Genomic DNA, 22,748 nt, shown 5'->3' with positions numbered 1-22,748 from the left:
GGTTAACAGCTTGGTATAATCAAAAGAGTCAGGTAGACCTAAGTTTTAATCTTAGCTTTGCAACTTAGTAGGAATATGCCTTTGGTCAATCAGATAACCTGTCTATACTTTTTTCCTCATTTGTAAAAGAGGGAACTTATACTTACCTTATAGGGTGATATGAAAGTTAGAGAATGTGTTTAAAACACATAGAATAATGCCAGACCCATAGTGACCTCTCAATAAGTGGCAGCCATTATTTTTTGATCCCTTTTAAAAGTATAAACCATTATACCTTTTAAGAAGTCATCCAGTCTCTGCTTCAATATCCCCAGGGATGAAAGCATGTTCTGTAAAGTCCCTGCTCTAACAAACACAAGCTGTGGGACCTCAGAAATAAATTAGTTCAAGTCTTTATTTCATCATTCATAACATGAGGATAATAATATTACCTACATCCTAGTGACATAGTGAGGAATAAATGACATATACTGCATATATTAAGTACTTGTAATAGTGTATAACACTCAGTAAATGCTCAATAAATGTTAACTATTAGAAACAGTAAGAGTAGAGCACTTCCTAATAATAATACATCCTGAGTCACCTGCTGTATTGTTTTCCATAGCAAAAGTTGTTCAAATTCTTCCTTATCTGTGATAGTTAATCATAATGAAGAATATAATACAATGTGAATTTCTTTTAAACTTGATTTAAAAAGTAATTTTAAATTACAGTATTTCAGCCAGCAACCCACTCTAGCTACCTACCTACCCTTGTAAGCCCTTAATAGATATTTGCTGAATGAATCGTCTATGGCATGGGTCTGCAAACTCTCTCTTGTAAAGGTCAGATAGTGAATATTTTAGGCTTTGATGCCATATGATCTCTGTTGTAATTTATTTAATAAAAACCTTATTTATGAAAATGGGCAGTAGGTTGGATTTTTGCTGAAATTTACTGACCACTGGTCTATGGAATAAAGAAATTAGAACCCTAATACTGATAGTGAAATCCATGTCAGTATGGGTCTACTTGGAAATACTTTCAGGTGAGAAAATGTTTTATCCTGTCCAGAAAAATGGAAACTTAGAGATAAGGCAAAAATGTATTCCCTATAGGTAAGAAGTCTCCAAAGTGCCAGTTTCTAAACTTTTAAGCTCAAAGCACAATTTCACAGAGATAATTTTAGATGTTCAACTTAAACACATTTTTCAGCAACTGAAACCACATTACAGTTGGTATAGAACCACTCTGGAGTTTTAGAAACTGTATTCTAAATGAGAGGTATACCCTCTGTGGTATGTGAGATGGGTACTTCTTCCAAGTGTTAGTGAGCAACTAGTTGGTGCAAAACTATTAATCTATAGAAGTTAAGGCCCAATGCAAATGCTTTTTCCTTCCTAAAGTCTTACTCAGTCCTCCCCTGCTAGAAACAATCTCCTTTTTCTTAATATTCAAATAACTTATTTTTGACATCTGTGGATCTCTCCCATTTAATATTGTTATTTATATAGTTATCTAGTATCTATTCTTTTAGGTTGTAAGCTGCCTGAAGGCAGTGTCTGTGTTTGACAAACGTTTATGCTCCAGCATGCTCTGCCTTATGCCTTGCATGCAGCAGCCACTCAGGCCATGCTTATTGAATTCCTAATTTTTCTTTGTGTCCTTATAGGGAGATAAGCATTCTCTTATAAAAAGCATTCTCTTTGGCAATCTGAGTTCTAATTCTCTCTTGATCACTTGCTAACAATATATCCAGCCTCTCTGAATCAGCCTTGATTTGCACATCTGTAAAATGAGCATAATTCCAACACTACATTGTTTTGTGAGGATTAAATGAGTTAACAAATGTCAAGTGCCTACAGAAAACCTAGCACATAAAACATTAGCCTTTATTATGTCTAAAGGATGTTTTCAGTTTTTCTTTTTGTTTTACCCACTATTCTATGATACAAATATTCTAAAAAGTACTAATTAATAACCCGTTAATAAGTAAATGTCAACAATGCAAAAAAAGGCAAATGACATCTCCATTGAGTGGGAATTAATAAAATGTTATCATGTTGTTTTCTGCATCTGTCAACAAATATTTTATCCATTATACTTCTTACAGTTACCTTAGCAGTGAAGATAAAGCTCTATTTAATTTGAATGAACTCCTAGAAGGAGTTCTATTTCTTGCTTTAATTCTGTGTCCAAAGTGAGATTTGGTTCTACTTACTAGGCTTCTACATTCTGAAAACAGGTAAAATTAATAGGAATTATAAGGGATCTTGTTAAAAAAAAAGTGGTATCCATTATCTTTTTATATCCTAGTAATGATCAGTATGTATTTTATACTGGAAGGGAGAAACAACCATAAATAGATGAAAGATATCACCAGCCTTATTCTTTTCTTTATTTCTGACATGTTTGTGTCTAGGTATGATAATGCACCACAACTCTTCTGTGAGACTCTGCAATCCAGCCCTGCTCAGACTAGGTCAGTGATATTCCCTTCTCCATGTGCCTCTTTCCCCTGTTCTCCTGCTTCTTACCAAACCCAGCTTTCTAGGATGGTTTTGCACTCAGCCTAATTGTGTCAGTCAGCCCCTGCAGCTTCTTGCTAGTAGCTTAACGTATTAGAAAAGTGAGTAAAAAATTGCTTCTTACTGCGTGCAAGGGTGAGAGGTTGGGGTTGGTCATGAAGGGGATACATAGGACTTTAGGGAGAGAACAAGTGAAAAGGGAGAGGAAATAATAGGTGGGTAATAATGAAAGGGAAATGGTAGGGTAGATGGAGAAGAAAAAAGAAATGAAAAAGGGGAATGTGAGTTGCATTTGTAATCTTTGGTTGCAAGTGGTATATTGATTTTTCAAACATATAGTGATGATAGGAATACAAGGTGGAAGATTGTCACCTGAATGTGGAGAAGAAATTATAGAATATTATACACCTTTGATGAGCCATTTTTCATTGCAACAAGTGGACAGCTGGCTACCTAAAATACATTGAAAATTTATTATTTTAGGGGCTGATCATTTTATGATAATTAAGTTTGTAATTTACTCTTAAATTGTTTTATGCTTTAGCAACATATATTTAGCTTAGAAACCAGTATATATTTCACTTCATTACATTTCTTAATGTAATCTTTAGATTTTCTCAGGTCAGAACATTTCAAAGACAAGTATTTATATAACTTCTTAGATACAGTTAATAAGGCTGGTTCATTTTAATGCCTCAATTACTTCATCTATATATTGGGTTGGCCAAAAAGTTCTTCCGGGTTTTTCATAGCTTACAGAAAAGGCCGAATGAACTTTTTGGCCAACCAGTACAAGAGGATTATACATACTTAGACAGTTCTTATATGTTTAAGTTAACCTCAAAAACAGCTTGGCATATCAGAAGTGCTTCTGTTGGAGATTATTTTGTTTTGTTCCTCAAAAAAATAGAAAAGATAATATCAAATGCCTTGCCAACTTTGTCTGTCTTTTAATTTCAGAATTTTATTTCATATTAACTTTTCAACATGAACGTTACAATTTCTTAATTCTAACTTGCTTTCATAGTTCTTTTTCCATATGTATAGTCACTTTAAAATACATTCTTATATACTTCCTCTTTACTGGATTTTTAAAATGAATTTGTTTTTACTAGTTTTAAATCACTCTACTGATACCTTGATATTGGGGCTCATGACAGGATAACTTCTGGGGACACTGGTCATTGTCCAGCATTTGGAAGAACCTAGGTCTTGTGGACTATAAGAAATAAGTTACATCATTCTGTTTCCTTTTTCATGTTCTGCTTAATGAAATGTTGCTATAGAAGAAAACATATCATAATACAGTCAATATAACAGTTTAATAGACTTAAAGAAAGAATCCTTTATAAATGCCCTAATTGCAGCCATTCCTTTGGGGGCTATCTGGGTAAGAAGCTGCCTGGCATATTGCAGACTAGAGCATGGCACCAAATATTCACCCTCTGCAAGGAGACTTTATGGACTAATCTCATCATGCCTCAGCCACCACTAGATGCCCATTCTCTCAGGTCATCTATCATCGCCCAAACTCTCATCTTTTTATTGCTCTCATCGAACTCAAATTCCCTTTCCTTATTCCCTACTGTCCGTAAATCAACCAAACCCTTATATTCTTATCCTCTCCTGTGAATGTTTCTTCATGTCTTGGCTTTATTCAGAAGTATTTATATTTATTTGTATATATATTAATTTATATCAGCTGCATTGTTGCCATGAAATTGGAAGACTAAACCATCTGTGTATGTTTGTAAAGAGAGTCCTAAGCCAAAATTGGTACCATGGACAGCTACTATTCTTATCACTCCTTTTCTTAGGTAATCATCCTTTCAACTTATATTTACTGTTTTCTTGCTATATATTGGATATTATTTTAAGTGAGGAGGATACAGTGGTAAACATTTTTCATTCTAGTAAGGGAGACAATAGCAAGTAAAGAAATAAACAAGAAGTTTTGATAGTGATAAAATCTATGTAGAAAAAATTTAATGGTAATGGAAATGAGTGATGGGGGCAAGAAATAGATGGAAAATTAGATTGCATAGTCAAGGAAGGCCGTGACATTTGAGTAGAGCCCTAATGACAGGAAGGGGCTAGACACATGAAGATCTCTGTGTTAGGCAAAGTGAAGTTTCAGTTCACTTTTGGGCACTAAGGCAGAGGGGCTGCCCTATAGTGAGTTAGGGGAAGTGTTAGAGGTTGAGGTCAAAGAGATAGTTAGGGGCCAAATTTTATTGGGCTTTGTAAATCTGGGTAAAGAATTTTGACTTTTTTGACTTTATTCTAATTCAGGTGAGAAATCATCAGAGGATTTTAAGCAAGAGTTTGTTTGATTTAATTTACATTAAAAATCACTCTGTATACTCCTGCCTGATTATATTAAGTATGTATCTGTATTCATATGTATTAGTAAAGACAAACGACCCAAGCAGAACACCAAATTGTCGAGAAGGTTTGGTGGTTCCCTGGCTTGTAAATTAGTATTCTGCAATATATATGTTCAGTTTTTTATTATTGAAAGTATTATATGCTCTTTCAGAAAAGTGGGAAAATGAAGAAAAAATTATTGACAGTCATTGTTCAAATGAAACAATTTTGATGAATTTTTGTATTTTTTTCTTTGCAAGTTTGTGAATATGTATATATATACACACATATCTATATACATACACATGCATACATATATAGTTGTCATCATGTTTTATATACATTTTGGGGTTCTGCTTTTTTATTAAACATATTCTATAGTTTTTATAAACATTTTTAATGAGAGAATATGTCACTAAGACATAGAAACTTTGCTGAGGAAGTAATTTTCAAGATGGAATACAAGAATAGATAGGAATTCTCCCCATTCACTGAAGATCTTTTAGATAGATTCTGTGAGATTCATTTCACGGTAGACTGGGAAAGAAGCTTTAAACTAAAGCAACATTTTTTTTCTGAGTAAGAATTAATCCAGAGAATCAAAAGGAATGTTTTTGGTCTCTTTGAATTAATGAAAAGCATAGGATTATTACTACTGATCTGAGATGAGAAGATAAATGAGACACGGATGAAACATGACTGAAAACCATGAACATGATTATTGCAGGTACAGGACATGTTTCCGTGTGAACATACTCAGTAGAGAGATCCAATAGGAGAGATCCCACACATATGCCTCATGCATAAGAAAATTCAATTTTCAAAAAAATTGTTGGAGCATCTGTGTTACTTGTGAGTATAAAGAATATGGAAATCCTCTACTGAGAATGGCTTCCTTACTCAGAAATAGAGAATTAATTTGATTAGCCTCACTGATTAGGAAGTGGCTAACGCTACTTAGGAAATGCAGGTGGTACTGATAATATTACAGAGAGGTTTCTCAGTTTTAAGGATGCCATGCTGTATTACAGACACTGAGTTAAGCACAGGACATATCCTTAATGCATTGCCTTTGGCTCTAGGCTGTCACTAGACAGAGTGTGTTAATCCACTCCTTGAAGGGCCTCTCTGCTTTCTCTTCCTTTACAGCCTCCCTCATTGGGTGAGCGGGATCCTGAGGTATCTCTTTTTCTTTTTGGCTCTACTGCCCACAGCTGCTTAATCAAGACAGGCCAAAGAAGTAGAAAGTAGACAGCCTTTTCACACTTAAATTTGTATGCAATACAGGGAATATAATGCCTTGACTTTTCAGACGGAACAGAGTATGTTTTAAATTTATTTGCGATTTATTGATAAATTCACAGGGTGTATCCACATTCCACAATGGTTTGAAACAAATGAAAGAAAAATAAGTTTATGGTTGATTTTATCCTAAAAATAAAGTTATATAAGCATACTGAAATGAGGTAAGGTAAGCAAAGAACTTAGTAAGAGCTTGACATACAGAAAGTGCTCAAACACTATAGACTCTGGAGCTGGATTTCCAGGATTTAGATCCCATCTATGTTTGTTTCTTACTGGCTGTGTGACCTTGGGCAAGTTATTGAAAATCTCTGTACCTCAGTTTCAATAAGTATAAAATGATAATAATAATAGTACTGCTCATAGGGTTGTTCTGACAATTAAATGAGTCACTATGTAGAAAGTGTACAGAACTGTGTCTGACACACAGGAGTTTTAGATGTGTTAGCTCTTATTTTGTGGTGTTGTTATTTAAGAAGTTATAGGTCACTTTTGTGTCACAAAACACAATAAAATGAAAACTATGTCAAATAAAAATATATCAGAAATATTTTGCCTTCGGTAAGATAAAGGTTTTTCTTATTTGGAATAAGAATTTTCTCTATCAGCTCTGTATCTCTGGTTTTTTGAACCCATACATTTTATGACTTTTTATTATTTTAGACTTAGGAAAAGGAGCTGTTGGGCTTCAGATCATATTCTCCCAAATACAGCTAAATTCCACTGGCATTTTTTCAAATTGACAAATTTGTTCTAATTATCTTGTTTAAATGAATATCATGAATAAGAAATATATAATATATTCTTTTTTATTAAAATCTTTATTGGAGTATAATTGCTTTACAATGGTGTGTTAGTTTCTGCTTTATAACAAAGGAAATCAGCTATACATATACAAATATCCTCATATCTTCTCCCTCTTGCATCTCTCTCTCCCATCCTCCCTATACCACCCCTATAGGTGGTAATAGAGCACCGAGCTGATCTCCCTCTGCTATGCGGCTTCTTCCACTAGCTTCTGTTTTACATTTGATAGTGTATATATGTCCATGCCACTCCTCACTTCGTCCCAGCTTACCCATCCCCTCCCCATATCCTCAAGTCCATTCTCTATGTCTGCGTCTTTATTCCTGTCCTGCCCCTAGGTTCTTCAGAACCACTTTAAAAATATATATTTTTTAGATTCCATATATATGTGTTAGCATATGGTATTTGTTTTTCTCTTTCTGACTTACTTCACTCTGTATGGCAGACTCTAGGTACATCCACCTCACTACAAATAACTCAATTTCATTTCTTTTTATGGCTGAGCAATAGTCCATTGTATATATGTGCCATATCTTCTTTATTCATTCATCTGTCTGTGGACACTTAGGTTGCTTCCATGTCCTGGCTATTATAAATAGAGCTGCAGTGAACATTGTGGTACATGACAGTTTTTGAATTATGGTTTTCTCAGGGTATATGCCCATTAGTGGGATTGCTGGGTCGTATGGTAGTTCCAATTTTAGTTTTTTAAGGAACCTCCATACTGTTCTCCATAGGGGCTGTATCAATTTACATTCCCACCAACAGTGCGAGGGTTCCCTTTTCTCCACACCCTCTCCAGCGTTTATTGTTTGTACATTTTTTGATGATGGCCATTCTGCCCATTGTGAGGTGATACTTCATTGTAGTTTTGATTTGCATTTCTCTAATGATTAGTGACGTTGAGCATCCTTTCATGTGTTTGTTGCAATCTGTATACCTTCTTTGGAGAAATGTCTATTTAGGTCTTCTGCCCATTTTTGGATTGGGTTGTTTGTTTTTTTGATATTGAGCTGCATGAATTGCTTGTAAATTTTGGAGGTTAATCCTTTGTCGGTTGCTTCGTTTGCAACTATTTTCTTCCATTCTGAGGGTTGTCGTTTCATCTTGTTTATGGTTTCCTTTGTTGTGCTAAAGCTTTTAAGTTTCATTAGGTCCCCTTTGTTTATTTTTGTTTTTATTTCCATTTCTCTAGGAGGTGGGTCAAAAGGGATCTTGCTGTGATTTATGTCATAGAGTGTTCTGCCTATATTTTCCTCTAAGAGTTTTATAGTGTCTGGCCTTAAATTTAGGTCTTTAATCCATTTTGAGTTTATTTTTGTGTATGGTGTTAGGAAGTGTTCTAATTTCATTCTTTTACATGTAGCTGTTCTGTTTGCCCAGCACCACTTATTGAAGAGGCTGTCTTTTCTCCATTGTATATTCTTGCCTCCTTTATCAAAAATAAGGTGACCGTATGTTTGTGGGTTTATCTCTGGCCTTCTATCCTGTTTCATTGATCTATATTTCTGTTTTTGTGCGAGTACCATACTGTCTTGATTACTGTAGCTTTGTATTATAGTCTGAAGTCTGGGAGCCTGATTCCTCCAGCTCCGTTTTTCTTTCTCAAGATTGCTTTGGCTATTCAGGGTCTGTTGTTTTTCCATACAAATTGTGAAATTTTTTGTTCTAGTTCTGTGAAAAATGCCAGTGGTAGTTTGATAGGGATTGCATTGTATCTGTAGATTGCTTTGGGTAGTATAGTCATTTTCACAATGTTGAATCTTCCAATCCAAGAACATGGTATATCTCTTCATCTGTTTGTATCATCTTTAATTTCTTTCATCAGTGTCTTATAGTTTTCTGCATACATGTCTTTTGTTTCCTTAGGTAGGTTTATACCTAGGTATTTTATTCTTACTGTAGCAATGGCAAATGGGAGTGTTTCCTTAATTTCTCTTTCAGATTTTTCATCATTGGTGTATAGGAATGCAAGAGATTTCTGTGCATTAATTTTGTATCCTGCTACTTTACCAAATTCATTGAGTAGCTCTAGTAGTTTTCTGGTAGCATCGTTAGGATTCTCTATGAATAGTATCATATCATCTGCAAACAGTGACAGCTTTACTTCTTCTTTTCCGATTTGGATTCCTTTTATTTCTGTTTCTTCTCTGATTGCTGTGGCTAAAACTTCCAAAACTATGTTGAATAATAATGGTGAGAGTGGGCAACCTTGTCTTGTTCCTGAACTTAGGAATGATTTCAGTTTTTCACCATTGAGAACGATGTAGGCTGTGGGTTTGTCATATATGGCCTTTATTATGTTGAGGTAAGTTCCCTCTATGCCTAATTACTGGAGGGTTTTTATCATAAATGGGTGTTGAATTTTGTCGAAAGCTTTTTCTGCATCTGTTGAGATGATCATATGGTTTTTCTCCTTCAGTTTGTTAATATGGTGTATCACATTGATTGATTTACGTATATTGAAGAATCCTTGCATTCCTGGGATAAACCCCACGTGATCGTGGTGTATGATCCTTTTAATGTGCTGTTGGATTCTGTTTGCTAGTATTTTGTTGAGGATTTTTGCATCTATGTTCATCAGTGATATTGGCCTGTAGTTTTCTGTCTTTGTGACATCTTTGTCTGGTTTTGGTATCAGGGTGATGGTGGCCTCGTAGAATGAGTTTGGGAGTGTTTCTCCCTCTGCAATATTTTGGAAGAGTTTGAGAAGGATAGGTGTTAGTCCTTCTCTAAATGTTTGATAGAATTCACCTGTGAAGCCATCTGGTCTTGGGCTTCTATTTGTTGGAAGATTTTTAATAAAAGTTTCAATTTCAGTGCTTGTGATTGGTCTGTTTATATTTTCTATTTCTTCCTGGTTGAGTCTCAGAAGGTTGTGCTTTTCTAAGAATTTGTCCATTTCTTCCAGGTTGTCCATTTTATTGACATATAGTTGCTTCTAGTAATCTCTCACGATCCTTAGTATTTCTGCAGTGTCAGTTCTTACTTCTCCTTTTTCATTTCTAATTCTGTTGATTTGAGTCTTCTCCCTTTCTTTCCTGATGAGTCTGGCTAATGGTTTATCAATTTCTTTACCTTCCCAAAGAAATAGCTTTTAGTTTTATTGATCTTTGCTATTGTTTCCTTCATTTTTTTTCCATTTATTTCTGATCTGATCTTTATGATTTCTTTCCTTCTGCTAACTTTGGGGGTTTTTTTGTTCTTCTTTCTCTAATTGCTTTAGGTGTAAGGGTAGCTTGTTCATTTGAGATTTTTCTTGTGTCTTGAGGTAGGATTGTATTGCTATAAACTTCCGTGTTAGAACTGCTTTAGCTGCATCCCATAGGTTTTGGTTCGTCGTGTTTTCATTGTCATTTGTTTCTAGGTATTTCTTATTTCCCCTTTGATTTCTTCAGTGATCTCTTGGTTATTAAATACTGTATTGTTTAGCCTCCATGTGTTTGTTTTTTTTTTTACAGATTTCTTCCTGTAATTGATATCTAGTCTCATAGTGTTGTGGTCAGAAAAGATACTTGATACGATTTCAATTTTCTTAAATTTACCAAGGCTTGATTTGTGACCCAAGATATGATCTATCCTGGAGAATGTTCCATGAGCACTTGAGAAGAAAGTGTATTCCATTGTTTTTGTATGGAATGTCCTATAAATATCAATTAAGTCCATCTTGTTTAATGTATCATTTAAGGCTTGTGTTTCCTTATTTATTTTCATTTTGGATGATCTGTCCATTGGTGAAAGTGGGGTGTTACAGTCCCCTACTATGATTTTGTTACTGTCAATTTCCCCTTTTATGGCTGTTAGCATTTGCCTTATGGATTGAGGCGCTTCTGTGTTGGGTGTATAAATATTTGCAATTGTTATATCTTCTTCTTGGATTGATCCCTTGACCATTATGTAGTGTCCTTCTTTGTCTCTTGTAGTAGTCTTTATTTTAAAGTCTATTTTGTCTGATATGAGAATTGCTACTCCAGCTTTCTTTTGATTTCCATTTGCATGGAATATCTTTTTCCATCCCCTCACTTTCAGTCTGTATGTGTCCCTACATCTGAGTGGGTCTCTTGTAGAGAGCAGATATAAGGGTCTTGTTTTTGTATCCATTCAGCCAGTCTATGTGTTTTGGTTGGAGCATTTAATCCATTTATGTTTAAGGTAATGATAGATATGTTTGTTCCTATTACCATTTTCTTAACTGTTTTGGGTTTGTTATTGTAGGTCTTTTCCTTCTCTTGTGTTTCCTGCCTGGAGAAGTTCCTTTAGCATTTGTTGTAGAGCTGGTTTGGTGGTGCTGAATTCTCTTAGCTTTTGCTTGTCTGTAAAGGTTTTAATTTCTCCATTGAATCTGAATGAGATCCTAGCCAGGTAGAGTAATCTTGCTTGTAGGTTTTTCCCTTTCATCACTTTAAATATGTTCTGCCACTCCCTTCTGGCTTGCAGAGTTTCTGCTGAAAGATCAGCTGTTAACCTTATGGGTATTCCCTTGTATGTTATTTTTTGTTTTACCCTTGCTGCTTTTAATATTTTTTCTTTGTATTTAATTTCTGATAGTATGATTAATATGTGTCTTGGCATGTTTCTCCTTGGATTTATCCTGTATGGGAGTCTTTGTGCTTCCTGGACTGGATTGACTATTTCCTGTCCCAGATTAGGGAAGTTTTCAACTATAATCTCTTCAAATGTTTTCTCAGTCCCTTTCTTCTTCTCTTCTTCTTCTGGGGCCCCTATGATTTGCATGTTGGTGTGTTTAATGTTGTTCCAGAGGTCTCTAAGGCTGTCCTCAATTCTTTTCATTCTTTTCTCTTTATTGTGCTCTGCAGTAGTTATTTCCACTGTTTTATCTTCCAGGTCACTTATCCGTTCTTCTGCCTCAGTTATTCTGCTATTGATTCCTTCTAGAGAATTTTTAATTTCATGTATTTTGTTCATCATTGTTTGTTTGCTCTTTAGTTCTTCTTGGTCCTTGTTAAACGTTTTTTATTTTCTCCATTCTATATCCAAGATTTTGGATCATCTTTTGTATCATTACCCTGAATCCTTTTTCACTTAGACTGCCTATTTCCTCTCCATTTGTTTGGTCTGGTGTGTTTTTACCTTGCTCCTTCATCTGCTGTGTGTTCCTCTGTCTTCTCATTTTGCTTACTTTACTGTGTTTTGGGGTCTCCTTTTTGCAGGCTGCAGGTTTGCAGTTCCCGTTGCTTTTGGTGTCTGCCCCCAGTGGCTGAGGTTGGTTCAGTGGGTTGAGTAGGCTTCCTGGTGGAGGGGACTAGTGCCTGTGTTCTGGTGGATGAGGCTGGATCTTGTCTTTCTGGTGGGCAGGATCGCATCTGGTGGTGTGTTTTGGGGTGTCTGTGCCCTTATTATGATTTTTGGCAGCCTCTCTGCTAAAGGGTGGGGTTGTGTTCCTGTGTTGCTAGTTGTTTGGCATAGGGTGTTCAGCACTGTAGCTTGCTGGTTGTTGAGTGGAGCTGGGTCTTAGGGTTGAGTTGGAGATCTCTGGGAGAGCTTTCTCCGTTTGATATTTCATGGAGCTGGGAGGTCTCTGGTGGACCAATGTCCTGAACTCAGCTCTTCCACCTCAGAGGCACAGGCCTGACCCCTGGCCTGAGCACGAAGACCCTGTCAGCCACACGGCTCTGAAGTAAAGGGAGAAAAAAAGAATAAAGAAAGAGAAAATAAAATAATTTTTTAAAAATTATGAAAAATATAAAAATTCATAAAAAAAGGAAAGAAGAGAGCAATCAAACGAATAAACAAATCTACCAAGGATAACAAGTGCTAAAAACTATACTAAAAAAAAAAAAAAAAAACCCAGAATCTGACCGACAGAACCCTAGGACAAATGGTAAAAGCAAAGCTATACAGACAAAATCACAGAAAGAAGCATACACATACCCACTCACAAAAAGAGGAAATTGGAAAAAATAATATATATTTATATATATAAAAAAAAAGGAAGAGAGCAACCAAATCAATAAACAAATCTAACAATGATAAAGCTCTAAATACTAAACTAAGATAAACATAAAACCAGAAACAAATTAGATGCAGAAAGCAAACCCCAAGTCTACAGTTGCTCCCATAGTGCACCGCCTCAATTTTGGGGTGATTCGTTGTCTATTCAGGCATTCCACAGATGCAAGGTATATCAAGTTGATTGTGGAGGTTTAACCCACTGCTCCTGAGGCTGCTGGGAGAGATTTCCCTTTCTCTTCTTTGTTTGCACAGCTCCTGGGGTTCAGCTTTGGATTTGGCCCCACTTCCACGTGTAGGTCGCCTGAGGGCGTCTGTTCCCGCCCAGACAAGACAGGGTTAAAGTAGCAGCTGATTAGGGGGTCTGGCTCACTCAGGCTGGGGGTAGGGAGGGGTACGGAATGCAGGGCGAGCCTGTGGCAGCAGAGGCCAGCATGACGTTGCAAGAGCCTGAGGCACGCTATGTGTTCTTCTGGGGAAGTTGTCCCTGGATCACGGGACCTTGGCAGTGGCTGGCTGCACAGGCTCCTGGGAGGGGAGGTGTGGATAGTGACCTGTGCTTGCACACAGGCTTCTTGGTGGCTGCAGCAGCAGCTTTAGCATCTCATGCCTGTCTCTGGTGTCCGTGCTGATAGCTGCGGCTCGTGCCTGTCTCTGGAGCTTGTTTAGGTGGTGCACTGAATCCCCTGTCCTCGCACACCCTGAAACAATGGTCTCTTGCCTCTTAGGCAGGTCCAGACATTTTCCCGGACTCCCTCCTTGCTAGCTGTGGTGCACTAGCCCCTTCAGGCTGTGTTCACGCAGCTAACCCCAGTCCTCTCCCTGGGATCTGACCACTGAATTGCGAGCCTCAGCCCCCAACTCCCACCCACCCTGGAGGGTGAGAAGACAAGCCTCTTAGGCTGGTGAGTGCTGGTTGGCACCGATTCTTTTTGTGGGAATCTCTCTGCTTTGCCCTCTGCACTGCTATTGCTGCACTCTCCTCCGTGGCTCCAAAGCTTCCTCCCCGCCACCACCCGTCTCAGCTAGTGATGGGGCTTCCTAACGTGTGGAAACTTTTCCTCCTTCACAGCTCCCTCCCAGAGATGCAGGTCCATCCCTATTCTTTTGTCTCTGTTTTTTCTTTTTTCTTTTGCCCTAGCCAGGTACGTTGGGGAGTTTCTTGCCTTTTGGGAAGTCTGAGGTCTTCTTCCAGCGTTTAGTAGGTGTTCTGTAGGAGTTGTTCCACATGTAGATGTATTTCTGATATATTTGTGGGGAGGAAGGTGATCTCCACGTCTTACTCCTCCGCTATCTCGAAGGTCTCTCTCTCACTCATAGTTCTTATAATCAGTAACGTCTTAGATTTGATGGAAAAAGGTCTTTTTGCAAAAGCAGTTTTTTTCCCTCAAGTCTATGTGCACGTGTCATGACAATACCTCGAAATGTCCCAGGAAGGCCTTCTGGGTGCTGGAGTAGGGAATCCGCGGGCGCCGGGCTTCTAAACAGACAGCAAGAGCCAAGAGCTGGGCACAGGGTTAAGGGTGGAGAGCCAGCATTGGAGTAAGGGCCAGGCAACTACAGTTTTTCTCCTGGTATCAGAGAGGTCTGTCCCAGAAGCTGGATGACTTGCTTACAATGGGCGGTTTGCTGTGGGAGGACGAGATGAGCGTGCCGTGGGGGGAGGTGGCAGGGCAGGAATCAGCCTCCAACTCCTATAATATATTCTTCATGTACTGAGATACAATTAGTTTAGACATTCAGAACATTTAAATAAGAACTCATGTGTGAAAAACTAAGTTATTGATGATAGGAATAACAGTTAAGCTATGAAATGAATTTCTTGTAGAATTTCACAGATTGATACTTTACTAATCTTGCTTTAAATAATAAACTCCAAGGACATACATTAAGTGTGATGCATGATTACTCCAATCATAGAAACCTTCCTTCTTAACTGATTTTCTCATATATTACCTCATTAAGGATTCCATGTCTAATGCCTCCATTAAAGCTCTATCATTGTTTTTTAAAATTTCAAACTGGAAATTAAAACAATTTCATAGGAGCTTTTTTGTAACATAATCCATATAAGATTTTATCTGAGATGGATGTGTACCAGACCTAGTCTCAGGGGCTGCTGGCCCTGTCTCACCTATCCCAAAGGCCTGAGGTTATGTGCTTTCAGATTCAACCTTTATTTTTTTAATCTAATTTTTATTTTATATTGGAGTATAGTTGATTTACAATGTTGTGTTAGTTTCAGGTGTACAGCAAAGTGATTCACTTATACATATACCTATTCTTCTCAGATTCTTTTCCCATTAAAATTTTTTAATTGAAATGTAATTGACCTTACAACACTATGTTACTTCCAGCTGCACAACATAACGATTTGAGATTTCTGTATATTGCAAAATGATCACCATGGTAAGTCTAGTTACCATCTGTCACCATAAGAAGTTATTACAATATTACTGACTAATTCCCCTTGCTGTACGTTTTAATCCCATGACTCATTTATTTTGTGACTAGAAGTTTGTACCTCTTAATCTCCCTCACCTATTTCGTTCATCCCTCCACCCTTCCCCCACCCCTTTGGCAATCACCTGTTTGTTCTCTATATCTATGAGTCCACAACGTTTTTAATTTTTTTTTTTTTAAACTCTTTAATTAATTTATTTATTTTTGGCTGTGTTGGGTCTTCGTTTCTGTGCAAGGGCTTTCTCTAGTTGCGGCAAGCGGGGTCCACTCTTCATCGCGGTGCGCGGGCCTCTCACCATCGCGGCCTCTCTTGTTGCGGAGCACAGGCTCCAGACGCGCAGGCTCAGTAGTTGTGGCTCCCGGGCCCAGTTGCTCCGCGGCATGTGGGATCCTCCCAAACCAGGGCTCGAACCCGCGTCCCCTGCATTGGCAGGCAGATTCTCAACCACTGCGCCACCAGGGAAGCCCAACATTTTTAATTTTATAAACAAGGAGACACTTATAGAAATTTAGGTGGGGTGATAGATAAGCTCTGGGTATACTGAAAATACATATTAGTGTGTACTTTTAAAGAAAGAATGTTTTAGCCTTGATGGAGAAACTTTGAATTGTAAAGTGATGGTTATGTTAAGTGTGTTATGTATAACGCATGGAGAAAATGTAGAATTTGGAGACCTGGGTTTGAGTTAGCTCTGCAGCTGACTAGAGTGTCTCACCTGGACAACTATTTAACTGCTATGACTTTCATTTTTAAAAATCTGTAAAATAAAGTTATTATACTGTATCAGCATATCCTAAGTGGTCAGCATAACCTAAGTGGTGTTGTGATTACTAGTTTTGATTTCTAGTCTATTATTAGGCATTACTGAGATAAAGATTCCATGGTCAAATATGTTTATGGAATTGAAGAGGTTTCTTTGAGTTGATGTATATGATAAGTATCTGCAAAAGGGGGAAGACCGCAAGCAGACTTTCTTAACTTTCATGACTGCAGAACCTTTTTTTGGTAGTGACACTATTTTTGGAATACCCTTTGGGAACTCCTGAGCTAGATTATCTTATAGATATCTCCTAATTCTGTTTCTGTTATATTTGCTAATATACTTTTAGTTACACTGTGGAATATAAGGCATAATTATTAATATTCTTGACTTCCTTGAAAAGAGTTCTATAATAAAAATTCCTGTTTTCTATTTTCATTCATTGTCACAAGTCTCTACCCACCTGGCATCTCTTATATTCAATATAAAAAGGTTGAATCTTACAAATTAACTTTTCAAATTAGGATGTATTATTTTTTGGTGTGAAGCAAATTGTATTTGTAAAATACCACAAAAGGCAATTTCTTAGTTACTTTTTCTGCTTTTACTAAATGCATTAATATAATGAGATAACTGTAAAAATTAAGCTAAAGATACAATCTTATTATGTAAAATTATCTTTTTCTCAGGCAGTGTTTAAAATTTGAGAGATGGAGTAGAGTTATTAAAGGAAATATAGCAAGGGGATCTCATTTATGAAAATAAAACTGTATTGGTAAGAAAGAGGTAGAAATTTTAATTGGAAAAGTTTACACAGAATTAAAAATTTGGTAAAAAATTAAAAACCATCTTCATAGGCTAGAATAAAAGACTGAAATATGTTATAGAATCTTCTTTCAGATGATCTTTATCATCCCCATCTATTGAGCCCTACTGGACACTGGTACCACAATAAAATATTTTTGCTGACTCCATCCAAAGGGGCTTTTAATCTGGTTAGGGGCATAGAACAGATACATAAAAGAAATGCAGGACAGCATTTGCTGAGTTCCAAATTTTACAATTATGGCAGAAATAATGAAGAGACATTTTGACTGATAGTTGGTATGGTCGCAGCAAATATCCATGAATTAAGTAGAATTCAAGCTGAAGACTGACCTTTGAAAGCAGAGAGAAGGGAAGACATTGCAGGGTAAAAGGAGTGATGTTAGAAAATAGGCAGGAATTCTTATGTCTTATAGGAAGCAATTCACAAATCATTTACATTGAGACAAAGGATTTTGTACATGAAAAAAAGAAGTGATATAAATAGGGCTGGAGATGTAGGTAGGGAATTCAGAGGACCTTAGAATTCCTTTGATTTTCTCAAGCTTTAGTTTAGATTAACTTAGACCTGCTTAGAAGCAATTTTTGACCCACTTAAGTTTTGAAATCCCTCCTGAGCTAACTTTGTGTCCTAGCATGAGTGACTGATGTCTCCTGAAGCTAATGGCTAAGGCATTGTTTCTCAGAGCAGGAATCTCTGGCCCAGAACAACACATCTATGAATAGTGATTTGACAACCACAGAAGCACCTGCTTGTTAAATCCTCAGAATCCAGAATCTTCCTGTAGCTTTTTTGTTCTCAGTCTCTGCCTGGTGCTCCCTTTTCAACAAAATTTATTGAGTGCACCCTGTGCTCTCATAAAGATGATAATTTCTTTCTTCCCTTCCCACCAGTACAAAATACTACAGTTATGTGATTTGGTTTTGTAGGAGAAATGATGTAGGGCTTGGGCAGTCATGGGATGGAAAAGATTTAAGCACCACTGAGCTAGGGTAAATTTTCATCATTGGTTCTCTAGAGGATTCATATAAGTAATAATTTTTCCTTTCCAAAGCCTTTTAGGATTGGCAGGTCTGTTCAGCATTTATGAGGTTCCTAGCACTAGGACCCTAATTACTTATGCCCAGACATAAATAGAAAAGTAAACAATCTGTTTTCTCTGAAGTAGACTTTAGTAAGTTAATTTTCCAAAATGGTGCAGGCAGTGTCTAAAGAAAGTTAGCTAATTAGATACAATGTAGGTGGCTAAAACTCAACAATGACCAAGTTGAAGCATTCATGAAAGTGTAAAAATTATGGAGGAATTGCCTTGAAACACATTGGTACCAGCAAAAAAGTACTTTCTACTAACATCAAGTTGTTGACCATTTAAAAGTTTCCACCATAATCATGGCCAATGATTCCTAAATCTAAATTTCCAAATTTAGATGTACACATCTAAATTTCTAAATCTTTCTCTTGTTCTCCAGACTTACATATCCAGTTACCTACCAGCATCTTAATTTGGATGTCACACAGACACTTCTAAATCAGCAGGTCCAAAGCCAAACTCATCCTGCCCCTCTGCACCTCCTCCAGTATTCCCTATTCTCACTTGCTCCTGCTATCTACCCACTTGCCCAAACTGGAAATTTAGGATTTATCCTAAATTCCCCCATCTCCTTCTCTACATTCAGTCAATAATAACCATATTCATATCTTATCCATCTCTTCCTTTTCTCCCTGAATAATTAAAAAAAGAGTTTTAAAATCTTAGGCCTCCTACTAATTTCTTTTCAAAATATTTATATTTTATATTAGTATTTAATATTTTAATATTCAAAATATTAACTCTGTAAGGATCTTTCTCTAACATGCAAATATCACAGTGTCATGCTGCAAATCAGAACACTTCAACTGTACCCATCACCTATAAGATAAACTTCTCTGTAGCCAATCCAGTCATTATCATCTGGTTCCTGCTCAACTTTCTAGCCTCTTCTACTTTCTGCTATCTTACTTCTCCCATCTGCCACACCTCTCACACCCTGCATGACTCCCATGCCTCCTCCACCTCCACGAGCCTGGGTGACTCTTATCTCTGTTCTGGTAGGCTGAAAAATGACCCCCAAAGACATTGGGTCCCAATTCTTCGAACCTGTAAATGTTACCTTATTTGGAAAAAGGAGTCTTTGTAGATGTAATTAAATTAAGGATCTTGAGATAGGAAGGTTATCCTGGATTATCTGGGTGGGCCCTAAATGCAATCACATATACTCTTATAAGAGGGAGACAGAGGGAGATTTTACAGATACAGAGAAATTTCAAGATGCTGGCTTTGAAAATTGGAGTGATATGGCCACAAGCCAAGGAATGCTGGCAGTGACCAGAAGCTGGAAGAGGCAAGGGACGAATTCACCCCCAGAGTATGGCCCTGCCCACACCTTGATTTTTGCCCAGTGATAGTGATTTCAGATTTGTGGACCTCCAAACCTGTAAGAGAATAAATACATTTCTGTTCCTTAAGCCACAAAGCGTGTGGTAGTTTGTTACAACAGCAATAGGAAACTAACACAACTGTTACTGAGTCCAACCTTATATTGCTTGAGGCACAACAGGCCAATAAATCCAGAGATGAGTTGTTGGGGTAAGGAATAGCGACTTTAGTTGGAAAGCCTGTAAACCTAGAAGGTGGTGAACTAGTGTCCCAGAGAACCATCTTACCTGAGTTAGAATTCACGCTGCTTTTATACTAAAAGGGGAGAGGGTATGGCTGGTTGTTGCAAACTTCTGGGTGCTGGGATCCTTTGCAGCTGTCCACCTAGGTCTGGTCACAATGTTCCTATAAACCTCCAACAGGACAAATGTTATTCTGTGTTCTGCAACTTTTTATCTCTATATGAATGGTAAAGTGTTATACCTTTAAAGGTCAGAGCCTTGGGAATGGGCTATCTTGTATATTTCAGGCTCTAGGCAACATTTTTTTACTAAGGTTCAGAGCCAGCATGACTAAGCACAGGCAACAGAGCACAAGGGTTAGAGCTGAAGGAATAGATCCAATATGGAGTCAGCTTTGCTCTTCCCTGTTACACAACTTCTGTTCCTGTTATTTCCATGAATACTTACTGCTCTAATACATTATTTACCCTCAACCTGGAATGCCTCTTCTCTGTCTTTTTGTCTGAAAAATTCCTGTTTATTTTTAGAGCATACTCTGTGAAGTCTTTCCAACTCTCTCTGGCAAGTCAGCACTCTTTCCCATTGTGCCTGCTGTTTGTTTGTTTTGTTGTTGCTTTTTAATATTCCTACATTTATTGCAGGAGTATAAGATATAGTATAACTACCTCTATGGTTAGGGATACTGGCCACTTGATTCAGTTAGAGATGGTTTGAGTAACTTCGTGCAGGTTATGTCTCTAAGCTTGTTTATTTATGAAATGGGAATAATAATGGTACCAACCTCGTATGTTTGTTATGAGGATTGAATGAGGTAATCTATGTAAATATGATATCTGGTAAATAGTATGTGCTCAATAAATGTTAGCTGCCCATAGAGAACTGTATTTTAATTGTTTTCATGATTGTCTCTTAACTGGAGTATGAGCTCTTTGAAGGAATGGAGAATTATTTTTATACCAAGTGCCTGGCTAGTAGTTTGATTAGTATTTAATGGATAAATAAATAAAATGTATCTTTTACCATAGGCCTTGCTATTAAATCATTATTCTCTTACCTGGAACTCTCAAAATGCCTAATCTGGTTTTCCTTCATCCTCCAAAAATGTGAAATTATATTTTTATCTGTAGAATTTGACAGCATATTAGCTCTCATCTCTATAATGGAGTTCTTATGGCTTCAAGACTCAGATTGTGATTCCCTACCTCTTGGTAGGGCCTTTAAAAACCAACTTTGTACATAATTCAAGAGATCCACATTTCCTTGCCCCTATTTCACTTTATACTGAGTTCAGAGGTAGGCCGGATGAGGGACTTAAAAGAAAAAGCAATTTAACATTTAGTTAAAGAAAACTTATTCATGTGTGCAGCTCATTTGTATGGATTTGCAATCATAGAAGCCAAGAAGTACAGAACTATTCAGTTTTATTCAACAGAAGTATTCAGGACTGCTGACTGCTGGAGATGCTATCATCTGCCTCAGTCTCCATTTCATAGGACCCATTTGACATTTTTAAAAGTCTATCAAAAATGATTGTTATCATTCATCAGAAAAATCTATTATTGTTGAAATCATCTTTGTGGAAATTCTCTTAAAATAATAATGGACATTTTTCCCTGAGGAAACTTAAATGTAGAGTTACTTTGTACTCCATACTATTGCAAATGCCTTTCAATAAAGATGAAGTAGAGAGAATGTCTTACATGATTACATTAAAGATCAGAAGTATGTAGAAGAAATACTTGACAGGCCAATGACTTGAATATAATCTTGGGCTTTGTTTAGTTGAGTCTTCACAAAACTCTTCATTCCTAAGGGAATATGTTCAAATTTCCTAAAACTATTTAGTAAAAGATATGACGTAATGGTGTGTGTTCATGTAATATACTATGGTGTAATTATCTTTTTATCTCTCTCTCTTTCTCTATAACATTAAATGCTTTGCAGTGATTATGTGTTACATAACCTACTACCTAGCTACTATCTGCCATATACCTACTACCTAGCAGACTGCCTGGCACATTGTTAGTCATTAGGCAAATGCAATAAAAAAGACAGATAATACTAACTGTTGGCAAGGATGTGGAGAAACAAGCCCTCATGCACTATTGGTAGGAATTTAAAATTGCACACTTACTTTGGTGAAATAGTTTTGTGGTTTCTTAAGCAGTTAAACATAAATTTATCATATGACCCAGCAATTCTACTCCTGGGAATCTGTCCAAGAGGAATGATTCTATTCTTTGCTCATCAGTGGCCTCTCTTGGTCTCCTTCCTTGTCCCCCACTCTAATCCCAACAACATAGATGCTTCCTTACTTCTCTTTTTTTGTCCTGTCCTAGGTCAAAGTAATCTAGCTAAATTAAAGATCTACATGGGTAAAGTCCAAAAGCATGAGGAGGTAGAGGTATTTTTATATATAGTAATAACTGATTTGGTAATAAATATCCATGAGAAAATTGGTAATCTTGAGAAAAAATTTAATGTACATTTTTGGGCTAGACATACGTTAATTTTTTGGTCTTACAATTATGGAATCACAGAATTTTACAGATAAATCGTATTTTAGAGATTAAAATTACATGAAATAAATATTAAAGCTACTATACTGGGATGAATAGTGTCCCCCCTCCTGAAAATTTGTGTCTACTGAACCTTCATAATGTGACTTATTTGGAAATATGGTCTTTGCAGATAATAATTAGTGAATATGAGGTCATGCTGGAGTAGGATGGATCTTAAATCCAATATGACTTGTGTCTTTATAATAAGAGGAGAGAACACAGAGAGATACACAGATGAAAAAGGGCCATGTTATGATGGAGGCAGAGATTGGGGTAATGCAGGTGTAAGCCAAGGAACAACGGGGATTGCTGGTATCATGAGAAGGAAGAAGCAAGGAAGAACTTTTCCCTAAAGCTTTTAGAGGAAGCATGATCCTACTGACACCTTGACGTCAGACTTCTAATCTCCAGAACTGTGAGAGAATAAATTTCTGTTGTGTTTTCAATTTTTTGCTGTTTTTACTAAGTTGTGGTACTTTGTTATGGTAGTGCTAGGCAGCCGATACACCTACGTATATTGAAA

At 37.0% G+C, this 22,748-nt stretch overlaps 1 protein-coding gene across 14 annotated transcripts in view; it reads left to right on the top strand.

Annotated features, from left to right (window-relative positions):
- The window catches only part of ANKS1B (ankyrin repeat and sterile alpha motif domain containing 1B), a 1,131,483-nt gene that overhangs the window by 337,301 nt on the left and 771,434 nt on the right, over positions 1-22,748 (top strand). The window contains exon 1 of one of the 14 annotated variants that reach the window (XM_082349569.1): positions 2,404-2,464. The exons of the other annotated variants lie outside the window; for them this stretch is intronic. The gene's annotated coding sequence lies outside the window, so the exon portion shown is untranslated. Of the gene's footprint in view, positions 1-2,403; positions 2,465-22,748 lie in introns of those variants that run through there. 14 annotated transcript variants of the gene reach the window in all.

This window comes from Balaenoptera borealis, assembly GCF_965194805.1.
Source record: "Balaenoptera borealis genome assembly, chromosome: 13".
Lineage (NCBI taxonomy): Eukaryota > Metazoa > Chordata > Mammalia > Artiodactyla > Balaenopteridae > Balaenoptera > Balaenoptera borealis.
Note: the sequence above shows the minus strand (reverse complement) of the source record. Positions and strands in the feature narration are given on the sequence as shown.